Source organism: Mesocricetus auratus, unplaced genomic scaffold, assembly GCF_017639785.1.
Source record: "Mesocricetus auratus isolate SY011 unplaced genomic scaffold, BCM_Maur_2.0 Super-Scaffold_100040, whole genome shotgun sequence".
Taxonomy (NCBI): domain Eukaryota; kingdom Metazoa; phylum Chordata; class Mammalia; order Rodentia; family Cricetidae; genus Mesocricetus; species Mesocricetus auratus.
The window spans coordinates 6631788-6648945 of record NW_024429217.1 but is presented as its reverse complement, the minus strand read 5'-3'; positions in this window follow the sequence as shown (position 1 = coordinate 6648945).

Genomic DNA, 17158 nt, shown 5'->3' with positions numbered 1-17158 from the left:
ACTTCAAAGCAGCCTCTGGAGAAATGAGGGGTGAGTGCATCATGGCCACTCTGCTCACAAGCCTCAATTAATTAGTGTTTACACCCCAGCGTGAGGTCACTGCGTAATAGCAGATAATAATAATTACGTGTCATTACCACACAAAAAGCACTATTACATTGAAACGCTCATGAGAATTGTTAAAATTAAAAAGTGCCATCTGGCCAAGCCTGTAAGAATAACTTTTTTTTTGTTTTTTGTGTTTTTTCTTGCAATGAGTATTGCTCCTTCGATCTGAGTCCAAACTGTGGTTTGAAACTGGCATAATGCCATTAAGAGAAGAAAGGTTTCTGTTTTTTAGTTTTGTTTCTTATGGCTGGGGAAGGGGGCCAGGAAGAAATTCAGGGCACACACATCCAGGAACACAGCGCTATTTTGCTGTTACCCACAGGGTCCTAATTGAAGCAAGAGCTACCTGCTATGAAGCCAGAAGTGAGTCTGAAGCTGCTGGAGATCTGGCTGATGATAGCGCGGTGTGTGCGCCTTGTAAAACCGCTTATTAAGACGGCTCCTGCTACTGGGGGAGGAGGGCCCGTCTCTCTGAGTCTTCAGCTTCCCACTGCCAGGATCAGCAGGTTCACTTAAGGGCTATGAGCCTAAAATGCTTTCCAGTTTCGTGCAATTCAATGCAATCTCAGGTAGCACTGGGTTGTACTAGACAACGGATGGGGCGATGCAACCCACCCACATCTGCTCCATTCTTCTCCGCCATTAGTGCTGCCCACGTGAGCGAGGGTATGCCCATGCGCTTGAGCACAGTGACCATCCTCCTGAAGAAAACGGACTCCCCTCCTCCCGACAGCCACTAATCATCCATAGCTGCTACAAGGCTGAAACCTGCTCTGCTTGATCTTATGTGGTAACCACAGCTGCTAGGGGTTCATGATCGTGTCCGGTTCAAAGGACAGCATTCACAGCACTTCTCGCTATCCCTGGCTCTCACGGGTTTTTTCTGCGCCCCTCTTCTGTGATGTCTCCCGGGCCCTGTGTGGGACGGAGGGGGGTGGTCGATGCAGGTGTCCCCTTTGGTGTTCAGCATTCAGTCACTTACTCTGAGTGCTTTGACCAGTTATGGCACTCTGTATTAAATGCTGTCCACCGTTTTTGTTTTGTTTTTATGGGAGGATCCTCTCATGTAGCCCGGGCTGGCTTGGAACTCGTGATTCTCCTGTGTCTGCCTGCCAAGCGTGGAGACTGCGGGTATGCACCACCATACGTGCCTCCTCTCTTGCAATACGTTCTTTTTGAATGTCTGGAAAAATAAAATTTTCCTTGTTCCCAAACAGGAACAGGAGCCTAAGAAAGTCTATTTTAACTGTCCTTAGTGATGTTTATGAGCAGATATGAAAGACTTGGGGTTGGATATCTTACTGAATGTGTGGAACTGGGTGCCTTGAGATTTGTAAACAGAAGTAACTCAAGGAGGAGACTAGGAGCGTGAGTCAGGATCTCTGCCTGCTCTGTTCCCTCAGGCTTTCCAGACCCAGCGCTTCTGGGGAATTGTCAGCCAATGCCTAGATTCCTGACTGACTAGTGTGGCTTTAGGTAGTCAGCCAGTCGCTCTCCGGCTGCATCAGAATTCAAGTGAGAACCCAAGGACGAAGTAACAGAGCCTTTAGGGTTGTGAAGATGCCTTAGTGGGTAAAGGCATCTGCTTGTCCCGCCTGAGGACCTGAGTTCGATCCCCAGGACCCACATGGCAGAAAGAGAGAACAGAGTCCCCTAAGTCATCCTATGGCCTGTTTTAAAGTGTACTTCAATCTCCAATGTTGAGTTTTCACACTTCTGATCTGGAGAACAAAAACTCACATCAGACAGACTCATACACACAGGCTAGTAAACAGGAAACACTCACATCAGACAGACTCATACCTACAGGCTAGTAAACAGGAAAACAGCTCTAACATACATTAGAAAGATGAACGATGGACAAAATAAGCCAAATTAGTATAAAATGTTCATTCTTTAAAGACATTACATCCACAGCACCTCTGAAAATGTTTAAATCAGCATATTTTACCTATTACATTATTGTCTTACGGTTATAGACACTGTCAAATCTGCAGAGTACATAGGATCAGCACATGTCTCCATAACCACGTTCTGAAAATAACATGCAGTTATTTTGTACACTGAGAGCATACTTTAATTCTCATAGGACCATTTTCTCTTACACCAAAAGCATTATCCCATCTTCACAAAAAAAAAAAAAGCCACAAGGCTATTTTAAGCGCCAAGCTATCGTTTTGAAATGCCTCTTAATTATGTGGCTAGGATGCTTCTATAATTTAAGGAGTATTTCTAAGTTATGGCTCTTTTTTCTTAATCGGACCCCGGGATACATGATATGTGAACGTGTTTCCCTGCAGCTGTGTGTGTGTTCTGTCCCTCCTGGATTGTTTATTTTAGTAAGGTCTCCTGCAACCTCCAACTCCTCTCTCTTCAGATTGCATGTTAAACCCACTTTGGGGACTGCATTTCCCCCGTCTTTCCATCTAGCATGAAGCCAACATTCCTGTCTGTCGTTTTCTCCACAAATCTCTTTTAGGTGTGTGCGTGCGTGGGTGTGTGCGTGTGCGTGTGTGTGTGTGTGTGTGTGTGCGCGCATGTGTGTATGTGTGTGTGTGTGTGTGTGTGTGTGTGTGTGTGTGTGTGTGTGTGTGTGCTCTTGGAAGCCAGAAGAGAGAAACAGATCCCTTGGACTGGAGTTACAGGTGGTTTTGAGCTGCTTCCATGCGGGTGCTAGGAACTAAACCCAGGTCCTCTGCAAGAGCAGCCTGTGCTCCTAACCTCTGAGATGTCTCTCCATCCCCTTCATCACAAAGCTTCCCTCAATGTCTGCTTTTGTTTTCATTCTGTAACTTCTGAGCAAGTTTCTTGTGGAGATTCTTCAATGTTTCTGAAGTATGTTAGGAAATAAAGCCACAAAAGCTGGTAAGGACTAACCTGAAAAGATCCATCATCCATTGATTTGTACTTTATGGGTGTCCGCAAACACCACCTGGCTTTATGGTCCCGGTCTGTAATCCTAGCTACTCAGGAGGTTGAGCCACCATGAGTTCAAGGCCAGCCTGGGAAAATTAGGCATCCCCTGCTGTCTTCCTCAGTTTTCTGTTGTTGTGATTTAAAAAACACTCCGAGAAAAGCAACTTAAGAAATGAAGGGTTGAGCCTGGGGCCACAAGACCTGGGCAGGCGGGAAGACATCCACGGCCCATCTGATGCCAGGGGCTCAGGCAGGTGCAAGCCACCCAGTGGTGCCAGCCAGGCGGGTCCCGTTACGGTGAGCCAGTACATGGTGGAGAAACTGGAGGAAAGGGAAGCAGAACGGTTCGTGCGCTGTGAAAGAGGCCGAATGGAGGAAGTGAGGAGCAGGTTGAGGTGGGAGGTTAGCCCACCACCCATGGTGATGACCAGGCCCGGGTTGTTGCCAAAGGCTGGGTCTGGGTCTGTGTTCCTACCACACCCATGGTCTGTGTAGCCCTCCATGGTCTCCGTTGCCAACAAAGGCCACGAGGATGGCCAATGTCTGGGGCTGCCACTGGTGGTCATATAGGTGTCCAAGAGCCTTGTTAATCTCGGTGTCCTATGCTGACACCTGAGACCATGGTGCTGTTCAGGCCAAAACTGCTGCTGAGGGCTGTGTCTGAGTCCTTGGCCCTACAGCAACCAGGGTCTGAGTCATCATCTGTGGGTCCTGTTGCAACTGAGAGCAGAGTCTGATTGGCTACCCAGGGGCAACGGTGACATCCATACCTAGCTGCTGCCATGTCTGAGCACATCTGGGGTCTGTGTTGCCACCAAAGGTTGCACAGAAGCCCAGGGTGGGGACTGTAACCTGTGGCCTTGTTGGTGTCCAGGGTCATGCTGCCACCAGAGCCATCCTGATTGAGTGGCCTGTGCTTCCACCCAGAGCCAAGGTGTCATCCTGCCCGGAGCTGTTGCCTAGGGTCACGTCTGGGTCTGTGGTCCTGCTGCAGCTGGGGTTGTGTTGATGTCTGTGGTCCATGTTGCCTCAGGTAGCCTGGAAACTATGTGCGATGCAATCAGAGGCCATGCTGAGCGAGCCCTGGCCTTCACTGGCCCTGAGAAAGCTGGCCCTGCCCCTTGCTGAATACTGAAGCAGGAGAGCTAGCCTGACCCTCATGGGGGAGCTACTACTCCCTCACTCCAGAGAGACAGTCCCACCCTCAACACTGGCATGGGAGAGCTAACCCTGCTTGCATGGAGCTGGCCCCACCCCTTGCCTGAGGGAGACAGCCCTGATGACCCAGACTGACCAACTCAACTACCACCCGGGGTTCACAGCCTTGGTTTGGCCCACCTTAACATCTCCCCTGTCTAGGACCCTGCTGGAGCTCCCAAAGGGATTGGGTCTGTGGAAGGATAACTTCAGGGCCAAGGACTATCTGAGAGGAGTTTCAGAAAGGCTCCAGTGAGGATGGTGTACCAGAAACCAGAGGCCTTTAACAGATCAATGACTCACTGCCATAAACATTTGCAAGTAAGGCTGATTGGACAAAACGGTGGACACTCTGTGCCCACCGCCACCAGGACAAACAAAGAGCTATTGGAGAAGGGGGGAGATGGAGGAGCAAAAGATTCTCTTGTTGTTGTTTTGTCTTTGTACTTCTGTTTTTGTTTGTTTCTTTTCCTTTTTGTTTGGTTGCTTGTGTTGCCTTGGTTTGTTTTTTGTGGTTTTGTTTGTTTGTTTGTTTTGTTTTGTTACTTCAGTTTGAGGGCTACTGCTGGGGGAGAAGAGGATATAGAGGGACTGGAAAATTAGTGGAATTGGGGGACATGATGTGAAATTTCCAAAAATTTAGTAAAGAAATGATATTGAATAGAAAGAAAGAACGAACGAAACAAAGAATGAAAGGAAGGAAGAGAAGGGAAGGGAAGGGAAGGGAAGGGAAGGGAAGGGAAGGGAAGGGAAGGGAAGGGAAGGGAGAAAGAAAAAGAAGTAAGGGCCAATATTGGCTCACAGTTCAGGGTGCAGTACCCAGGCAGGAAGTCAAGGTGGCCCCAGCTTGAAGAGGCAACTGGCCACATTGCATCCAGTTTGGAAGAGGGGAGAGATTAATGGTCCAGCTCAGCTCATTGTTAGGCAGTGTACGACCTGAGTCCAGGGAGCAGAACTATTCACTGGTAGTGTGGCTCCTTCATCCTCAAAGCACCTGATCAAAGGTGTCTAAAGGCTTGTCTCCATGGTGATACCTGAGTCCCAGAAGTTGACAATGAATTTTAGCCATAATGCCTACCTTACATGTTTAAAAGAACCCTGATGTAGCTCAGAGGGAGAGCACTTTTTGGTGTTTGTAAGGCCATAGGTTCACTCTCCAGTACCACACACACCTTCAGGTCCTCACTTTCCCTGACACCAGTCCCCATGAAACTACCCTTCTGAAGAAGCTATTTTCCCCCCTAGGTCTCCTCATCATTCTGTCCAAATTCCCTACTACCCCACGTGGATGTTTTAAAAGAATATTTTAAGGAAAAGTTCATCAGTGTTCTTTTCTTTCTTTCTTTCTTCCTCCCTTCTTCTTCTTCTTCTTCTTCTTCTTCTTCTTCTTCTTCTTCTTCTTCTTCTTCTTCTTCTTCTTCTTCTTCTCCTCCTCCTCCTCCTCCCCTCCTCCTTCTCCTCCTCCTTCTTCTTCTTCTTCTTTTCTTCTTCCTTTCTTCTTTTTTTGTGACAGGGTTTCTCTGTGTAGCCCTGGCTATCCTGGAACTGTGTAGACCAGGCTGGCCTTGAACTCATAGATCCTCCTGCCTCTGCCTCAGTTCTGAGATTAAAGGAGTGCGCCACTATGCCCAGCTCTATGTCACATTTTAGGTTTTTTTTTCTCTTTAAGTTTCTTTTCTCACTGTTGTGACAGATAAATGATAGAAGTAACTTAAAGGAAGGATTGATGTTGGCCCATGGTTTGAGAGGTGAGGAAGACATGATAGAGTTGATGTTTGCAGCGCTCTGTGGCTGAGATTTCTCACACCTTGACAGACCAAGGGCTGGAAACAGATGAGAATTTCTGGACGATTAAACCCCAGACCTGACCCCCAGGTGACTAATTTTTCTCTAGTTAAGGTCTACACCCATGCAGGCCATTTCTCCTACAGAACTATGCCACCAGTTTGGACAGGTACTCAAGGCCACTAGCCTAGGAGGACATTTGAGTTGTAGGTCACAGTGTTTTATATTCCTGTTACATGAGTTTTCTCTGGCCTGGCTAGGTCTCACTGCCCTTCTCTGCCCCAAAGCAGCATGTGGATGCTTTGTTAGTATAAAGCTGTTGTCCAATGGCTATGGTTTCTTACAGGCTAGCTCTGACTTAATTATTAACCCATGACTACTAATCTATGTATTTCCTCGAGGCCTTATCTTACCAGAGAAAAGGTCCAGGCCTCTCACACCCTTGGGGTCTACATCATGTCTGCTCAGTGTCTCTGCAGAAAAGAAAGAGAAGAGAGCTATTTCCTGCTTGTCCCTGTTTATATACTTATTCTGCTCTGCTACGTCACTTCCTGCCTGGCTCACATGGCGACTTCTCTTTACTACACTTCCGGGAATCCTTCTCAACTCCTAGTCCCACCTATCTTGCTTCCATATTGGCTAACAGTGCTTTATTCATTGACCAATAAGACAAACATATACACAGAAGAACAATCCTCATCATATTGCAACTATAATGACATTGTAGTTTATTACTGTACTAACTGAAGTTTTGCTTTTCCTATGGCTCTAATTTTTGAAACTTAGTTTTTAAGTGATACCAACAGCAAAACTTGGCAACTTTTGTAATGAAACATTATTTCCAACTGGAAAAAGAATGATGCGGATTTTTACGTGTGCCTATTGGTATTTCTTTTTACAATGTTAGGATATATTTAAAGCAGTGTTTTCTTATTGTTTGCAACCACTTGTGAAATATTTCAGATTTCTTTTTAGTTTATAAAATGTTCCAAATTGTTTTACTTTGAAAAGGAAATTGAGATGTCTATTTATATACCCCCTCTGTTTAGAAAAAGACAACAAAATGTTTTTGAGGCAAGGTCTCATGGCTCTGTGGGCAGCCTTGAGTTCACTGTATGGCTGAGGATGGCCTTGAACTACTGATCCTCCTGCCTCCATGTCCCAAGTGTTGTGATTGCAGCTGTATGCTACCATGCCTGGTGAAAACAAACTTTTAAAGTATGTAATGTGTGCCAGTGAAATGTCTCAGGGATTAAGGGTGGTTGCTGCCAAGCTGATGACCTGAGTTTGATCCCTAGGGCCCACATAATGGAAAGAGGAAATGAATCCCTGAAAGCTGTCCTCTGGCCTTCACTTTGTACCACAACACATACGTACACACCTAAAATAAATACATTTTGCTTATTACTTTTTAAAAAAGCAAAAACTAAAGTATCTAATGTGCTCTCCAACTTAAATACCAACAAAAAAGTGGTTAGGAGAGTTAGTTTAGCTGCTTGCTAACTGTGCTGTGAAATTTGGCAAAGTGGTCTCTTGGAGCCTATAAAATTGGGAAAAACAATGCTCTTCTTGCTTATGATAACACAGTGGCTATCTGTCACTGTCATGTCTTCAGCAATCTCTTGTCCCTACAGAAGGTACATCTTCCTGCCTCCGTGAGTTCTGCTACAGTGCTTGACTCTGAGAGCCCTAACTACCTCCAGACCACATGGTGTACCAAATGACCCAAGTGGGCAGTCAGCACTGTGAGGTCTCTGCTGAGAGATTGGCATATCACATACTAACTACTTTTCTATTGCTGTGAAGAAATGCCATGACAAGGCAACTTACAGAAGAAAGAGTTTATAGGGGTTACAGTCCCAAGAGTGTGAGAGTCGTGACCATCATGGCTGGGAGCATGGCAGCAGGCAGGTGGTCATGGTATTGTAACAGTAGCTGAGAGCTCACATCTTTATCTGTAAGTAGAAAGCAGAGACAGCGAACTAACTGGGGATGGCAGGGACTTTTAAAATCTCAAAGCTGACCCTCAGTAACACACCTCCTCCAACAAGGTCACATTTCCTAATCTTTCCCAAACAGCTCAGCAACTTGGGACCAACTATTCAAATATATGAGCCTATAGGGGTCATTCTCATTCAGACGACCACAGGACACATGGCCCTCAGAGAGCTGGTAGTCTTTTAACTTTGCTGTATGTTCTCTGGAACAGCAAGAGCCAAGTATAGACAGCTTCGGAGTTGATTGTCTTAGCTGCTGTGAGAAAAACCTCAATTAAAAGTTAAGGCTGGAGCTCTTAATGGTGCCACATGAAAAGTCAGACGTGCCACTGACTTTAAATTAGGTAAATCTTTGCACGTAAAGAAATGTTCCCTTGGATGGGGCTTGTGAGCCCCAAGAGTCAGATTTCTTTAAAGGCGTGGCTACTGTTCTGTCGCCATACTCCTGTAGATGGCCCTACACCCAAGTATATGAGCAGAATAAATTGGGCTCAGTGGCTTAAAAAAGACACAGAGAAAGAAAACATGAAGTTGGGAGGAATTGGATGGAGGGGGTGGACCTGAGAAGAGTTAGAGGAGGAGGAGGAGCTGGATAGGAACAAAATACATTGTGTATACGTATAAAATTCTCAAGTCACTAATAAAATGTTACAGTAAAACAACAACAGGACAGGCATTGTGGCACACACCTTTAATCCCAGTACCTCAGAGGCAGAAGCAGGAAGATCTCTGTGGCTTTGAGGCTAGCCTGGCCCATAGAACAAACTTCAGGACAGCCAGGAATACACAGACAGGCCTGGTCTCAAAGGAAGGAAGACCGAAAGCAACAGCAAAGTCTCCCCTTCAACCAAGACTGCTTCTAGTCCATTTGATCACAATTGACTGATTTCTGACTAAGACAAAGTGTTAAATGAGACAGCATGAGAAATGTAAAGACCTGTACGAGCAAGGGTTTAGCAGCCCAGTCTCTCTTGAGGAATGCCACACCACCTCTGCAGAAGAATACACAATAAACGTCATGAGACAAAATGACCCTTAGGAACGTGTAGTCCAGACTGTGCCAGGGCTGGAGAGCTCTGGTAAATTCTCATACTGCTGCACCCCAGTTTGGCCCCCAGTACCCACACTAGGTGGCTGACAATTCTCTGTGACTCCAGCTCCTGGGGATACGCTGACCTCTTCTGTCGTCCATAAGCCCCAGCACACATGTGACATGTACTCAAACACACACATGCACACACATAAATAAATCTTTTTTAAAAAGATTTACTACATGGGGTCCATTAACAAACATACTTACAATCATGATATAGCCTTTATTTACACCTTATATGTTTTTTTTTTAAAGCAGAAATAAAGAGAACACCTTACTCTAGGAAGGAAATACTTTTTGAGCAAAGCAAATGGCTTCTGTCACAGACGAAACAACGCATTTATTAACAAACCATCCTGCGTGGTAGTTTCAAAAGCTGCATAGCGCACTGGAGAGATGGCTCAGCAGGCAAGAGCAGAGCCATCTCTGCTCTTCCAGAGGGCCTGGCTGAAGTCACAGCACCCACTAGGTGGCTCATGACCATCTGTGGCTTCAGTTCGTGAGGACACAATGCCCTCTCTGACTTCCACAAGCACAAGGCACTCGTGTGGTGGGCAGACATGCAAGCAGGCAGAACGTCCATATACATGAAATAAAACACAGGTAGATCTAAAGAAAAAATGTTCACCATCAAGTCAGTTCAGCGAGTGAAGTGCTGCTTACAAAAGATGAGGACCTGAGTTCAAATCCCCAGCTCCCCACAAAATGTCAGCCATGTCCATGCGTGCCCACAATCCCAGAGTTAGAAGGCTGAGGCAGAAGGGTGGGCGGCAATTCCAGCCAATCAGTGAGCTCCAGGCCAGCGAGATGTAGAGAAGACACCCAAATCAGCTATGGCCTCCACACATGCACATCCACACACGGACTCACACCTCATGCCACCATTTGGCTACGCTTTCTGACACAGCGTTGTTCCCGATCCTTTACGTAATGTATGAACTGTGTTTGCCTCTTCCAAGTGAACATTCGAGGAACAGACTGCTCTGATGGTTTGTATTTTTGTCTCCTGTGTGATGATAGCTTGTCCCCGTCCGCTCTTCCTCCGCCCATATTAAGCTGGATTGCTCCCTTAAAAGGAAAGGAATAGTGACAGTGTTTGTCGCTGCTGGAATGAACTAAACAAACAGCTGTGGTTAGGGTGGAGGCATTTGAGATGCTCAGAAGGCAGACAGTTTGGATACTTGAGCACCGAGATTCCCAGGACAGAACTCCATTTAGAACCCAGTGCACAGGTAAAGTGAAAACCTCAGGGGTAGATGGAACCTCGAGACCTGGCTGAGGCCTTTGTAAGTACCGTTTGAGGTCAGGCAAGGAGAGCAGAAACTGTGAAGAAGCCCAGTTCGGATGCCTGGGCAGACAATTTACTGACACATCAGAAAATAAATAGGAGAAATCCGCTTTTAGTCTGTGTACTTTCCTCTTTACCAAATGGAAAGGCCTTGTGATTTTGCTGAATATCCAGGCCTGTCTTCAATCTCCCTGTGTAGCCAAGGATGACCTTGAACTCCTGGTGCTCCTGCCTTGACCTCCTGAGGGCTGTAAGTCAAGGTATGTAGTGTCACACCCAAAGAACGCTACTGTGAATTACTTATAGTGACCAGTTGAGCATACACTCTATGGGCCAGGGAAAGAGTGGGTAGACAGAGGAATTTAATTCTGTTTCCAGGTAGAGCAGTCAAATACGGATGCCCAACCTATCCAGGGAATCCTAGAGAAATGTATTTACTTGGCTGGATGGGAAAGGAGGCTTTAAAACTTCACACTTGGGGCTGGAGAGGTGGCTCAGGAGTTAAGAGCGCTGACTGCTCTTCCAGAGGACCTTGATCTGATTCCCAGCACAGGAGTGGTGGTTCACAACCATCTGTAACACCAGTTCCATGAAATCTGATTCCTTCTGGCCTCCGTAGGCACTGCATGCACAGGGTACACAGACTTGCATGCATACAGACAAAACACTCATACACATAACATTAAAAGGAACAGCAAACCTCACAGCTGGGCTCCTGATCAGGCACGGTCCTGGTGATTTAAGAAGTCTACATTTACCTTACTATAGCACATCTTTCTGTCCTTCTAGCCAACTCCTAAATAACAGACTTCTTACTAATTTTAAAAGCTCAGCCTATAGCTTAGGCTTGTTCCTAACTAGCTCTTATAACTGACATTAATCCATTCATATTAATCTATGTTCTATCTCATGGCATTACCTCTCTTTCATCTTGTGCCTCCTGTTTCCTCTCCATGACTCCTGTGCCTCCTGTAGGCCTAGATTCCTCCTCCTATTCCTTTCTTGCCCCAGAAATCCCACCTATACCCTCGCCTAGCTACTGGTCACTTAGGTTTTTATTACACCAATCACAGCAGTGCATCTTTACACAGTATGCAAATATTCCACAACACCTTACTGATTCCTCTTGGGATCAGATCAACCAATACGGTGTGTGTGTGTGTGTGTGTGTGTGTGTGTGTGTGTGTGTGTGTGTGTCTGTGTGTCTGTGTGTCTGTGTGTCTGTGTCTGTGTCTGTGTCTGTGCCTGTGTGTATGTGTGACACTCCGTGAGGAGCCAGGAGACACAATGCAAGGCTAGAGAAGACAATATTATTGCGGATGATTGGGGAAGGCTTCTGATGGAATCGGAGTCTACATAAGGTTTTGAAAGAGATGGCTTTTTTATTTTTTTACTTTTTTTCTTTGCGTAGGGATGAATACTCATAAGAAAACCATGGGTGTGACATTGCACACATGCCATTTCAGCGAGGCAAGGTCAGGAGTTCAATGTCATTCTCCCATGCATAATGAGTTTGAGACAAGCCTCAGCTACATGAAACAAAGCAGAACAGAAGCTGCTGATGATCTTGGAGTGCAACCAATAAGTAAAATCAGGACCTCAGTAAAAGCTGGAAGAGAAATTGCCTTCTTAAGTGTTCTAGTTTGAGGAGAGAAATTCTTGTTTGAAGCCAGAGTTATGAATTATGCTGTCAAGCCCCTGAGGTGTACAAGTTGCCATGGCCTCTGGGGTCAAGAAACGCTTGTTCTAATAATGAAATGCAAACAACTAAGAACAAGAAATAAAATCTCTGCGTTCACTCCTGCGGCCTGGCTTTGCTCCATAAGGCCAGTCTTTCAGTTTGCATTCTCCAGTCACACTTAGGGGCTCGATGGAGCAGGGATTGCAAGTGCTTACGGCCTTTGCAGGGGATCCAGGTTCAGTTCCTAGCACCCGAATGAGGCTGCTCACAATCACCTGTATACAACTCCGGTTCCAGGGAGTCAGATGCCCATTTCTGGCCTTCAGGTATGTGCACACACTGTGCGCATAAACACATGCACTTATGTGTATTTGCATAAATAAATATGTACAGTTATATTTGCACATGGGGGACAGAATTGAAGCAAGCACATTCTTGGTCTGTCTGTCACTCTTTCTCCCGGTCCTAACAGGTGATTCAATTCTGTATCTATCATATCATATCATATCAATCATATATCAATCATATCATAGCATATCAATCATATCATAGCATATCATATCATATTCTATCATATCATATCCAGGTTAATTCATAGGAGAAGACAGTCTGCATTTCTTTTTTTTTTTTTTTTTTGGTTTTATGAGACAGGGTTTCTCTGTATTGTCCAGCCCAGCCTCAAACTCACAGACATCTGCCTGCCTCTGCCTCCTGAGTGCTTGGATTAAAGGTGTGCGCCACCACCGCCCGGCGGCAGTCTGCATTTTATATGTAAACTGAACCCAACCACACACCCCTCTCTCTTACAGTCCCAGGGAAGGCGGTAGCCAAAACCAAATGACAGAGCCAAAATGAATGGCAGGGTTGGGTGTGCTGCCGAGTGTCTAAGATCTCAGAATTTGGGAGGAAGAGGCAGAAGAATCAGGAGCTTGGCATTATATTAGGCTACATAATGACTTTGAAGCTAGCCTGGGTCTCATAAAAACATGTTTTAAAAAGCCTAAACACCGCCGGGCGGTGGTGGCACACGCCTTTAATCCCAGCACTCGGGAGGCAGAGGCAGGCGGATCTCTGTGAGTTCGAGGCCGGGCTGGACCGATAGCCTCCAAAACAATACAGAGAAACCCTGTCTCGTAAAAACCAAAAAAAAAAAAAAAAAAAAAAAAAAAAAAACCTAAACACCTGGAAAGGCCATAACTGGGAAGTTGAGTCCAGGAGATCCTGTATGCTTCAGAACTTGCCGTTCATGGCTGAAAGATGAGTGTCAGCCTCAATTCCAGCTCATCCACAATTGTTAGCCATGCTTTGGATGGAGTTTCCAGTAACAGTTTTCCATTTTCAATCCTATTTTTAGCTCTGATGATGCATCAACCAAAATGTAATCACCAGGTTTCTTTTGCCTTATTTGAAAACTCAGTGCTTTAACCTCAACAAAGTTCCAGAAAGTGAGAGCAAATGCAATTTCCAGTAGTTTCCCTGTGAGACAAGTAAGGCACTGAAATATCACACTGGAATCCAAGTACGTGAAGAAGAATATCACATTTACTCAATGCGCTTAAATTCGCTTTCACTCATGGAAAACATGGTGGGTTTAGGATACCCAATCTGGTAGTGGATAAAGTTCTTTCTGGACCAAGTAGGATAAAACCAAATTTTATTTTCTATTCTTCTTTCAGGAGATGTTTGTTGAGCCTGTCCGATGTGTGAAGCAATTATGAACAAGACGATCAAGATGACGTCCTGTTCTTTGACTTAAAAGACAGCCAACATAGTAAGCAAACACATGCATTCAAATTTATAGAGAAGATTACTCACTCAGCTGAGTGTGATAACTCACAACTTTAATACTAGCACTTGGGAGGCAGAGGCAGGCTGATCTCTGCATTTGAGCCCAAACTGGTTTACACAGCAAGTTTCAGGCTATGAAGACTTAATTTAAAAATGAAAGATTGAACTCTTGCCAGATCTGCATTCATTCAGCAAGTTGTGACATCATTTGAACTTCGTCTGTAATGAGTGTGTCATGTAACTAAAAGCATGCACCTCCACGGCCAGATGGAAATTCATGGAGACCTCTCAGTCAAGAATCCTATCACCAGCCCGTCAAGGGCCTTCCTAGAAGTGAAGCTTAACTGCAGCATAACCCAAGACAAGAAAGATAAGAAGACCAATCGGGCTGGAGAGGTAACAGCCATTGCAGTAGCATCCTTAGGAATCTCGACTCCATCGGTAGTCAGTGAGGCTGCTGAAGGATTTCAAGCCCTGGAGAGAATTAGACTTGTTTTTCTCAGAAAGATACGTCCACCTTCAACCACTGTTAAATAATGGCTCACAGGACCCACGGACACGAGCCAAGGGCTTATTTTAATTTCCCATGAGCTGATGGTCCATGCTTTGTAACTGGAGTTCTCTTGTCCTGCCAGGTCCTGCCGCGCTTCTCAGCCCCAAATAAGCACATAGAGACATATGTTAACTTATAACCTGTTGACCTAGGGCTTCTTATTGGCTAGCTCCGTCTTCATAATTAACCCATAACTACTAATCTATGTATTCCTACATTGCCTTATCTTACCAGAGGACGTCTGATACATCCTATATTCCCAACAGCTACATGGCATCTCTTCATGGTCTCTCTCTGTCTGTCTACCTTTCCCAGAATTCTCCTCATCTCCTGTCTTTCCTGCCTCTATTGGCCAAACAATGTTTTATTTATCAACCAATAAGAGAAACATATATACAGAAGGACATCCCCCATCAATGAACCTCTGAAGCCACAGCTAGAAGGGAAGAGAGATGACCCCAGAGATACCAGGTTCCTTCCTCAGCCAACCAAGGGGGCACAGGAATGAGAGAGTGCAAAGGCCCCACACCAAGCCCCTGGGATGTCAATGTGGACACATACAGCTGCTAGGAGCTGCACAGAGAAACAGAGTCCAGCATAGTGACAGCAGCTGCCAGAAGAATCTCCAGGAAGTGACAATTCTGAAGGAGAGAGACCACTATCATTTAGTCTACACACTTAAATGGATGGTCAGTGTAAAATGCGTCCTTGCTTACTTGCTTTGAGATAGGCTCTTAATACATGGCTGAAGTTGATCTAAAACAAACGGTCCTCCTACCTCCACCTCCCTATGAAGCATTAGTCTAGTTCATCTTAATCCTTAAGAAAACCGGGAGTCCGATATTGGGATAAAACTTGGATGACCAAAGAACCCCGAGCAGCTGCCAGCTGCTTCCCTCCACTCTCCTTCCCCCATCCAAAAGGGCCTAGATCCTCGCTCTGCCTTATTATCACTTATTGTATCCTCTCTGTACAGACCTCCAGACCTCTATTGTTAACTAGTGGCTAGCTCCACCCTCTTACTCCAAGCAAGCTTTATTTGTCACAACACAACCAAAATATCACACAACGTCCCTACTTGTAGGATTATGGGCATGCACCACCATACCTGGATGAGAAGAAAAGGTGGTTTTTGTTGCTGCTTTGCTGTGTGTGTGTGTGTGTGTGTGTGTTCACATATGTGTGGTTGCACATGTGGATGACAAAGTTGGTGTCAGTTGTCTTCTTGGCTTGCTGTTCACCTTACTCAGTGAGATAGGGTATCTTGCCGAACCCGGAGCTAACCATTTGGCTAGCTAGCTGCTTGCTTTATGAGTTCCCTTCTCCACCTGGCCCCACTCACTGGGATTGCAGGCAGCCACACCCACTTGGCTTTTGTGTGGTTTGGGGACAGGACTCTGGTCCTCATGCTTGATTGGCAAGGGCTTCATCAGGTCAGCCGTGCTGCTAGCCTAGTGTTTTAATGTGAACTCACTTGGGGGTATGTTAGACAGCACTGTGGATCAGTTTCCTTCTACATACAGCTCCCTAGCTGTCTCACAATTCGGGAATGGCAGAAAGAAACCATTAGCAGCACCAAACCTCACCAACAATCGTGTGGCATGACGCTGGTTTGCAAGGGTGGGGCAGTCAGTTCACTCTTTTGTTTTTTGTTTTGTTTTTTGTTTTGTTTTGTTGTGACAGAGTCTTTCTCTATAGTCCTGGCTGTCCTGGAACACATCATGCAGACCAGGCTGACCTGACCTCAGACCCCCAGAGTCTTCCTCTGCCTCCCAGGTGCTGGGTTTAAAGGTGTCCACCATTCTTCCTAAATCACTGTGAATGCCCAGAAGCCAAGCAAATGGATACTAGGTTCTTCTGGAAGGAGTACCTGGAAACTCCTCCTTCCCCTTCTCCCTCCTCCGTCTCCTCCTCCCTGTCCACCCTCTCTATCCTCTGCCCTCGATTCTCCCCCTCCTTGTCAGACAAGCTCTGTCACTATTTATATCCTTGTTTCTTCTCTCCTCCTTTCTCTATCCAGACATGAAAGGAAAAGTCAGGTGATGAGTCACCTTCAGCCTCCAGAGAGAAGGACCTGTAAGACAAGTTTGCAACACACCTGTGCCTGAGACACTGGCTTCTCGCCCTACCACCAGGGAGCCACTGCCTCCTAGGACAGGAAAGGGACCCCATCTGTCACACCCGTTCAAGCACACCCCTCCTCTGTGTGTGAAGGTAAACCCAGCATCTATGATGAAATCAAGTGTTTTTTTCTTTATTCCATTATAATTGTAACAGTATTTGCCTAGCATACATGAAGCGCTGTGTTTAATTTCCAACATCACATAAAACCAGGCATTGTGGTGTATACTTGTATTCTCAGCAATAAAGAGTTAGAGGCAGGAGGATGAAAAGATCATTACGACTCTCTCTACATATCGAGAACAAGTCCATCCTGGGAGACACAAAACTCTGCCTCTAAACAAAAAAAACCCAGAACAACCTGAATTTATGTCTGCTGATGTTGGGCTCCTGGGCACTGAACCCTGGCTTTACCATGGAATGGGGCAAGAGCTGCAGAGATTTTAACAGTGTGTGCGCGGGGAAGGGGAGGTAGTCTCTCAACTCCCTGTCCACTTTTATTTATCTAGCAACACTAACACTTCCTCTCAGTAATCCACATCTTTCTCTCAGTTAAAGTTTCATAAACCGATGAAGAGAGAAAAAAATCGCTAACGAATGTTAAAGGATAAAATAGTAACTCTGCCCTTTC